At 52.9% G+C, this 8,738-nt stretch overlaps 1 long non-coding RNA gene across 1 annotated transcript; it reads right to left on the bottom strand.

Annotated features, from left to right (window-relative positions):
* Nucleotides 1–5,211: 5,211 nt before the first annotated feature.
* On the bottom strand, nucleotides 5,212–8,733 carry LOC122494554. Its single transcript, XR_006300200.1, has 2 exons — nucleotides 8,234–8,733; nucleotides 5,212–5,816 (listed from the first exon to the last, which is right to left on the bottom strand). It is a non-coding gene; the product is annotated as an uncharacterized LOC122494554 (long non-coding RNA).
* Between the last annotated feature and the right edge of the window lie 5 nt (nucleotides 8,734–8,738).

The following is an 8,738-nucleotide window of genomic DNA, read 5'->3' as shown; positions in this document are numbered from 1 at the left end:
GCAGGCGCGAGAGCGGCCCCGCCCCCGCCCCGCGCGGGCGGCCCGAGAGCGGGTCACGTGACGGGGAGGGGCGGATGCTGGCTGCTGGCGCCCGGCGCCCGGGGCGGTCGGGGTCCCGACCCCGGCCCGGGATCTCTCGGGGCCGCGCCTGTGCCTGGACCGGAGGCCTGGGCCCGACGTCCCCGGAAGCACGCTCGGAGTCCAACTGTGGATCCCGTTTGCTGGATCTGCTGAAAACTAGGGTTCCCCCCTGGGGACCGGCCGTTCCGCGAGCGCAGGAGAGGGGGAATTGGTGATTTGGGTGGGGGGACCCGGGAGCCCTGGCAGGGAGCGGGGGAATAAGGCCTGGCTCTGGTTGCTTCCGGGCCTGGATCGTCTCCACCTTTAAGACGGGGGTGTCATTTGCCATTTCCTGCCCGCCCATGCCAGAGTTAGGGTGAAGTCTTGACGTTAATGAACACACTTTTCAAACAAGTCCGGCAACGGTGCATCGTACATACAAGGGCAATCTGAGGCCTGATTTATTTTTTCAAAGGGGTCATCTTAAAAGCCGATGGATCCCACTTGCACCAAAAGTTCTAGGCGAGTCTGCAGTTTTTCGGCAAATACAGTAAACAACTTTAGGCCCTTTGGTTTCTGCTGCTTCTACACCTCTAAAATTAAAAAAAAAGAAAAGAAAAAGGTAAAAATAGGAGTGTCTCCTATGGAAGCTTTTTCAGTTCTGGAGGAGGAAGTACAGAAACAAACTGACACCCACTCCGGATAATCCTGGGGTTATGTCAAACTTGGTTCCAGCACCAGCAAAATAGAGACTATGTTTCCAGAGAGAGGACTCACGTTCTCCAAACACATTTCCACGGCTACATCGCAGAGCTCTAATGCCCCTTCTGGTGGCTGCTTGTATGAAATAAAGCCCTGTCTGGGGGCATCTGAGTGCTCAGTGGGTTAAGCAGCCCACTCTTGATTTCGGGGCGGGTCTGGATCTCATGGTTCAGAACGCAAGGAGGGCACCAGCCCCTGACCTGACTCTGGTGTTAATGACTATTCAGTAAAGCTGGAAGATGGGAGCTCATTCAGGGTCAGATTCCATTTGGGGAACGTGTGACTTCTCCTCAAGAGATTCACATGAACCCTGTCTCTCCATGCCTCATAAAAGGTATTCTGGGGGCGCCTGGGTGGCGCAGTCGGTTAAGCGTCCGACTTCAGCCAGGTCACGATCTTGCGGCCCGTGAGTTCGAGCCCCGCGTCAGGCTCTGGGCTGATGGCTCAGAGCCTGGAGCCTGTTTCCGATTCTGTGTCTCCCTCTCTCTCTGCCCCTCCCCCGTTCATGCTCTGTCTCTCTCTGTCCCAAAAATAAATAAATGTTGAAAAAAAAAATTTAAAAAAAAAAAAAAAAAGAAAGAAAGAAAAAAAAAAAAAAGGTATTCTGATCTCGCCCGAAGGGTGGACAGAGGCAGATGCGTGGCCATGAAACAAAGATGGAGAGAAAGTAAGTTCTGCCAACCACAGGCCAGTGAACCAGATACGGGCGTGGGAAATATTCAGGACAGATTACTAACAAAAAACCATTTGACCCCTCAGAAGAGGAAGCACCGATGACCAAGTTGTGCTGGGTTAACCATACTCCTGTTGTGAAACGCACGAACTGCTGAATCAGGAAATCGGATAGAAATCGTGTATTTGGACCCGGAAGCTGTATGTATCAGGATTCTTTCAGTTGTAAGTGGCAGAACTCCATTCAAACTGGTTTTTCAAAAAAAAGGGACTACATCGGCTCACATAACTCACCTAAATTCTGGGGTTGGCCTAGCAAGATCCAGGGGCGCCGATGATGTCATCAGAACTTGGTGTCACTCCCGCTATTTGACCACCTCCCTCGGAGCTGGCTTCGTTCTCGGATTAGGGGCTTTTAAATAAAGTGGTCTCCAATAGCAACAGGCCTATGTTCTTTCAACTTAGCAACCTCAGGGGGGAAGGACTCTGTCCTTCAGTATTTCCAGCAAGAGACCTAGGATTTGGTCTAAATGGGCCAACGTTCCTTGTGTGCTCAGCGCTTTGAACCAACCTCTGAGGCCAGGTTGTTGGGATGACGGGACTGGCCATACTTGGACATGAGTGAAGATAAGCTCCGCTCTGCTTCTTGGGGGAAGAGGGTGGGGAGGGCGGGTCCCCACAGGCAAATGAGGAAGCAGACGGATTCTGGGCAGGTGGTGGAATGCAACCAGATATCCAGGACAAAGCATTTGCTGACATTATCTCGTGATATTGTGCAAAGGTGGGAGAAATAGTAAGTTTATTGGATGGCTGAATCAATATTCACAGACCACTTTGAGTAGAGGATGGTTCTGGAAACCAATTACACAGATAAACGAGGTGATATGACTTGGCATCCCTTCTGTTTTCCGTTGCCTGTCGTGTCTATTTCCACCTCCCCTTTGTAACATATTGCCACAAACGCTGTGGCTTTACATTTTTTTTTTCAACGTTTATTTATTTTTGGGACAGAGAAAGACAGAGCATGAACGGGGGAGGGGCAGAGAGAGAGGGAGACACAGAATCGGAAACAGGCTCCAGGCTCTGAGCCATCAGCCCAGAGCCTGACGCGGGGCTCGAACCCACGGACCGCGAGACCGTGACCTGGCTGAAGTCGGACGCGAAACGCTGTGGCTTTAAAAGGACGTGGACTTAGTATCTTACAGCTCTGGAGGTCAGACCCTAAAATCGAGGTATCAGCAGGGCATCTTTCCTTCTGGAGGCTCCAGGGGAGGAGGGCCTCCTCGCCTTTTCCAGCTTCTGGGGGCCTCGTGCATCCCTTGGCTGGGGGCGCCTTCCTCCATCTTCGAAGTCAGTCTTCTTCTCTGTCCTGATGTGCGTATGGAGCGCAGGCCGGTTGTCTCATGGGACGCCTCTCAGTTTAGGTGTCTCCGACTGCCCCTTTGTCGTCAGGGAACACCGTACGGGCAGCAGGCAGCGGCACCGATGTGTGTCGTTGCATCAGGAGGTGCCTACGCCAGTCTGTCTCATCACTGCTGCTGCCGTTTGACCCATGGTTGGGACGGTGACATGTTTCCCTACCGTAAAGGTTCTCGCTTCCCCTTTGTAAATAATTAGTCATCTGTGGGAAAGATACTTTTAGGCTATTTAGATACCCTGTTTTCCTAACGAACTTTCACCCAGTGGTTTGGCACCCGTTAATGATGATGCTACGCCGACCGCAAAGCGTGGAGGGTTCTGATTCCATGGCTCCACTGACATTTACGAGCTGACATTTTCCTGCCTCCATCATCGCCCTTCTCCAGTCTGTTCTGCACAGGGCAGCTGGAGTGACCTGTAAAAACCACAAATGTGGGGCGCCTGGGGGGCTCAGTCGGTTGAGCGTCCGACTTCGGCTCAGGTCGTGATCTCGCGGTTTGTGAGTTCCAGCCCCCGCGGCCGGCTCTGTGCTGACAGCTGGGAGCCTGGAGCCTGCTTCGGATTGTGTCCCCTTCAACTCTCCGCCCCCTCTCCCACTCACGCTCTGTCTCTGTATCAAAAATAAATAAACGCTAAAAAATAAAAATTAAAAAAAGAAACCCCCACAAATGTGACCGTCTCCTCCAGTGGCTTCCTACTGCCCTTCAGATGTGGCCAGAATCCTTCTGGCTGTTAGCATGACCTGGCTCTTCCAAGCTCTCCAGCCTGGTCTCCCCCAGTGCCCCTGCCCCCCACCCCGTCCTCCCCACACTGGCCCCTTGCAGAGCTTCAGAGGATCGATGCTGCCCTCTGCTGAGGCCTCCCACCTACCCTTTTGCCTGGAACTGTCTTCCTCCACCCCCAACACCCCCTTGCTTATCAAATACCCGTGTGTCCTTCACCTATCACAGCTGAAAGGAAGCCACGTGGCACACACCCCCCCCGGGGGGGGGGGCAGGCCAGCTTCCCAGGTGCACCCTTTTACCACATCATGTCCTTTGCCTTTATAGGAACACGCCTGTTTGTAACCGTGCACTTGTGTATTTGCTCAGTCCATGTGCTCTGTAACAGGCAGGGACTCGGTCTGCTTTTGCTCACTCGCGTGTCTGCAACACCCGACAAGGCGCCAAGCACGGAGTAGATCCTTAAATGCTTGTTGAATGAGCCAACAGGACAAAGAGAGGATGAGCAGGATGGGCGGGGCCTTGCTTCCAGGCGGGTTGGTGATTGGGCCCTGGCAGCGGGAGCAGGCAGGTGGCAGGGCTCCATAGAGCCCTGTCCTAGTGTGCGGCCTGCGCCCCCCCCCCCCCCACTTAGGGGAGCGTGGTACAGCCTAAGGAACAGGATCTTCACAGGCAGACAGAAGGAGGTCTGCAAGCTAGCTGTGCTGTCCCTGCTAGGCCATCACTTAACTCTGGGCCTCAGTTTCCCCGGCTGTGCAAAGGGATCACACCAACTTCGGAGGGCTGTGAGGCTGAGGTGAGTCTATGGGGAGGCCAGCAGGAAAGAGGACAGACCTGCGTCTGACTCCTGGCCCTTCCCCTCCTAGCTGTGTGACCTTGAGCCGCCGCTTAACCTGTCTGAGCCCGTTGGTTCCTCTAGGAAAGGGGCCAGGCACAGTGTGCTCGCTCATTCGTTCAATGTAGATTTCTTGGTTGATGGGCGCTGGGGAAGCACTAGCGGACAAGAGCAACAGAGCTCCCCGCCTCTCGTGAGGCTTGCTCTGCAGCCGGGGATGGACCGCACCGGAAGTGAACGAGGTATGGCGTTAGCGGACACGTGACAAGGAGTGAAGCAGGGAGGGGGAAGTTTGAGATGGGGTTCCAGGGAGGAAGGCGCCACAGGATGAAGCCCTAAAGGGCATGAGAGAGCCATCGAGGCGACAGAGACCCAAGCCCAGAGTGTGGCACCCAGTAGGTCCTCCATACCCATCCACTGGCCATTCGCCTTCCCCACCGAGCCGGGGGCGAGGTGGCCCGAGCGGAGGAGCTCAGGACATACCACTCCGGGCTCTTGAGACTCCCGGGGCCTCGTCCAATACCCACGCGTTGTGGACGGTCAGCTTTCTAGCTTCCCTAATTCTGGCTGTTGCATTCGATACCACAGAACCCGCGGGAAAACCTAAGGCAAAACCCAAACCCCCTTCCAGAACGAACCTCTGGTTTTCCACTGTACAACCTCCGGAAGTGCCCGCCTCTTTCTCTCTCTGCCGCTGTCTACTTGCGGAAGAGCTGGAGGAACACGCAGCTGGCACCGGGACCAAGACATCGAGTTTTATTAGTAGCCCGGCACCCCCCCTCGCGGGTAACCCTTGCCCCGCCACGTGTGCCCATACCAAAGACCAGTTTTGCCGGGAGTCTGAACCTTTTATTGATGGAACCACGCAGCACGTACCGTCTCAGGTCTTGCTTCTTCAACCCAACACGTGTTTGTGCGACTGGTCTCTATTTCGTACGGTAGTTCATTGTATGGGTACGCACCATTTATCCATTCTGTCGGTCACGGACATTTAGGTTGTGAACCGTCCAGCAGGTGTCTTCCGGTGAACACAGGTCCGTGCACGTGCGGCTTCGGCAGAGACTCCCAAGTGCCGTAGGAGGGTTTAACGATTACCTGTCCCCCCCCCCCCCCTCCCCCCAGCAGCGGATAGAGGCTCCGAGTTATTCCAGGTGCTCGCCAGGGCTCGGTGTCTTTTCATTCCGGCCACGTTGGTGGGGGTGTAAACACTTCCCTGTGGTTTCAGTCTGCGTTTCCCGGACGTCTAGTGAAAACAAGCACTTTTTCACGTTTTGGCCAGCCTCTTCTGTGAGGTGCCTCCCCACCTGCTGGAGCGTGTTGACTCGTTCAATTATATTTTTGTGTCTCTAAAAATAAACACACGGCCAGAAAGTTAACAAGTCACAGGGGTGCCTGGGTGCTTCAGTAGGTTAAGTGTCCGACTCTTGATTTCGGCTCAGGTCACGATCCCACCCCGCGTTGAGTTCGAGCCCCGAGTAGGGCTCTGCGCTGACAGCGCGGAGCCTGCTTGGGATCCTCTCTCTGCCCCTCCCCTGCTCACTCTCTCTCTCTCCAAATAAACTTAAAAAAAAAATCAATACGTTACATGCCCATTTCTTGTGTATCTGTCCAGGGATAGCCTAACGTACATATAAACGTACGTATCTCCCCACTCTGCTTTCTTACACAAGAACACGCAGTTTTACACAATAGACCTGATATAGCTTGAAGACCAGATATCTGAATTCGTGAAAACACGCCTCATTTCCTTTTTACAATTGCAAAGCACGCTGTTCCCTTTTGTGTGCGCAATGTATTTTTTTTTTTTTTTTTTTGGCAATGTATTTTACCTAATATATTCACAGGCTTACAGGGCACTGCCCGTCTTTTGCTTCCACAGCGTGCTACCGTGTGAACTCCAGGGCAAACAGCTTTGTGCACGGGGGTAAGGCTACCTGTAGGAGAAACTCCTGAGGGGAATTGCCGGGGTCAACTTTTTGTGGCTCACATTGCTATCTTGCTCTGCAAAGAGATGAACAATTTACAATTGCATCAGTCGGGGCCGTTTGCCAACAGAGCATTCCCGAACCCTTATCTTTGCAAACCTACTAAGTGAAAAGCGGCATCTCCTTGTGCTTCAGATTTGCATTCATTCTTCGGACTGCAAATGCGGCCGAGCATCTTTCCGCATGTTTGAATAGAGCCTTTACTTTCAAAGGGCTGCTTCCTGGGATAGGTGGTGAGCTGGAACCTGGCTCCTGAAGGGTAAACAGAACTGACCCGGGAGGTGGGAAGTTTCCTCTCACTACAAGGGGAATGGGAAATATTAGGCTTTCTGCTCCCAGGGCCTCAGTGAAATCAGGGAGAGGCAAACACTCTGTGTTGAACCACAGTCTTAAAACAGGAAGAAACCTTAGAAATCAAATCTAATCTCCTATTTTAGAGATAAAACAAACAAAACAACCCTGAGGCTTGGAGAGGGGAAATGACTCGCAGAAGACCTTTGGAAAAAACATGCCAATTCTGTCGAGATTAAAAAACAAAACAAAACGAAACAGAACCCTTGGTAACAGTTGATTGTTTCTGCCAACGGCTGCTAAATACTGTTAAATATTTTAATGGATGCTTTTTTTTAATTTTTTTTTTCAACGTTTATTTATTTTTGGGACAGAGAGAGACAGGGCATGAACGGGGGAGGGGCAGAGAGAGAGGGAGACACAGAATCGGAAGCAGGCTCCAGGCTCTGAGCCATCAGCCCAGAGCCTGACGCGGGGCTCGAACTCACGGACCGCGAGATCGTGACCTGGCTGAAGTCGGACGCTTAACCGACTGCGCCACCCAGGCGCCCCATGGATGCTTTTATTGTGCCATTTCCTTTAGGAAAGTGGCGCACCGTCAAAGTTACGATACACAAGATACACCAGGATTAAAAGCATAGGCAATATAAACAAGTTGGGGGCTATCAGAAGAATTATGGGGTGGGGATCCCTCTACCCTCCACTTTTTTGCGACAGACTCTGAAATGGGCCAAAAAGATTATTAGGCGTCTTCAATGAACACTAGACATTGTTTGGCACACCCTTCTGGGTTATCTGGTTCCTTGGGGTCTTCTCCTTTCTTTAAGTTATTTATGACTTTACAGGCTGCAGAGGCGATGCAAATGATTCTTGTCCATAGATATGAGGCATAACGTCAACTCTGTCTGGTGAAAGTTCAAGCCGGTTCCGCATCTGTTAAGCAAACTTTCTTTTTTTAAAAGCCCTATTCTTTTAACTCGGCTCGTAACAAAGATATCCCAAGCACAGGCCCGCTTGCTGTCACAGTGTTATTCAAAGATAATCATCCTTTCTTTCAGCCCATGCAAAAAGAATTGGTCACTGACTGAAGGCCTCACTCACTTTCCTCCCTTGTGGAAACAAATCCCCAAACAGCAGGAGATGGGCGGCTCAGAGAGGGTGAACTAAATTCACGGCCCCATTTTGAATACAGAGGTACAAGACACAGTAACAAAAGTTTCAACTTTTAAATGCACCCCCCACCCTTACTTCCAAAAGTTTAGCCGGAGTGACTTTCTGGAAGCAAGGATGGTAAATGGCGAGAAGGTGGCTTGCACACAGGGAGAGTCTGATAGATCCCTTGGCTGTCATTAAGGCTGTCATTAATCTTACAACGATTTAGCAAGCACTTACCAGTTTAAGAACAAACACTGAGCACCTACTTCCCAGCCCTGCGGAAGTCGCCCCCAATACTATAGGAAAGTCAAAGAAATAAAGCATGTGTCTACCTTCAAAGCACTTAGGACCTATCGTCCGGAGGGAATCGCTGGGATGCTCAGAGCGGGGTCCGGAGGCGCAGCGGCCCCCAGCAGCCCCCAGTCCAGGGCGCTTCCCCTTCTCCCCACGCGCTTTCCGGCCCAATCGTGTCCACCCCCGCTCCTCCATTTCCCCATTTTCTGAGTTCTCGCTCCGCAGGCTGTACAAGCCACACCTAAAGTTGGCTCTGGGCCGCCCCCGCGGCCTCCGGGACGAGAGCGCTCCACCGAGTTTGAGAGCCTGACGGCGCGGCTTGGACCGTGCGGCGGCCCGTAGCCCCCATACTTTCCCTTCCGCACGTCCCTTTGGATGGAGCCTTTGATTTTGGCGAGAGGAGCTTTCGGCTGCGAGCTGCCTGCGGCAGAAAACTGTTAGCCCTGACGCCTCTCGGCTCCACGACGACCGCGGCTTCCAAGCCCCCACCAATCGCCTCCCGCGCCCTCTCCGCGGCCCGAGCGGCGCGGCCGGAACTGCGCA

This window comes from Prionailurus bengalensis, chromosome E2 (assembly GCF_016509475.1).
Source record: "Prionailurus bengalensis isolate Pbe53 chromosome E2, Fcat_Pben_1.1_paternal_pri, whole genome shotgun sequence".
In the NCBI taxonomy this organism is placed as follows: domain Eukaryota; kingdom Metazoa; phylum Chordata; class Mammalia; order Carnivora; family Felidae; genus Prionailurus; species Prionailurus bengalensis.
The sequence above is the reverse complement of the archived record's forward strand: the minus strand, read 5'-3'. Positions and strand labels throughout refer to the sequence as shown.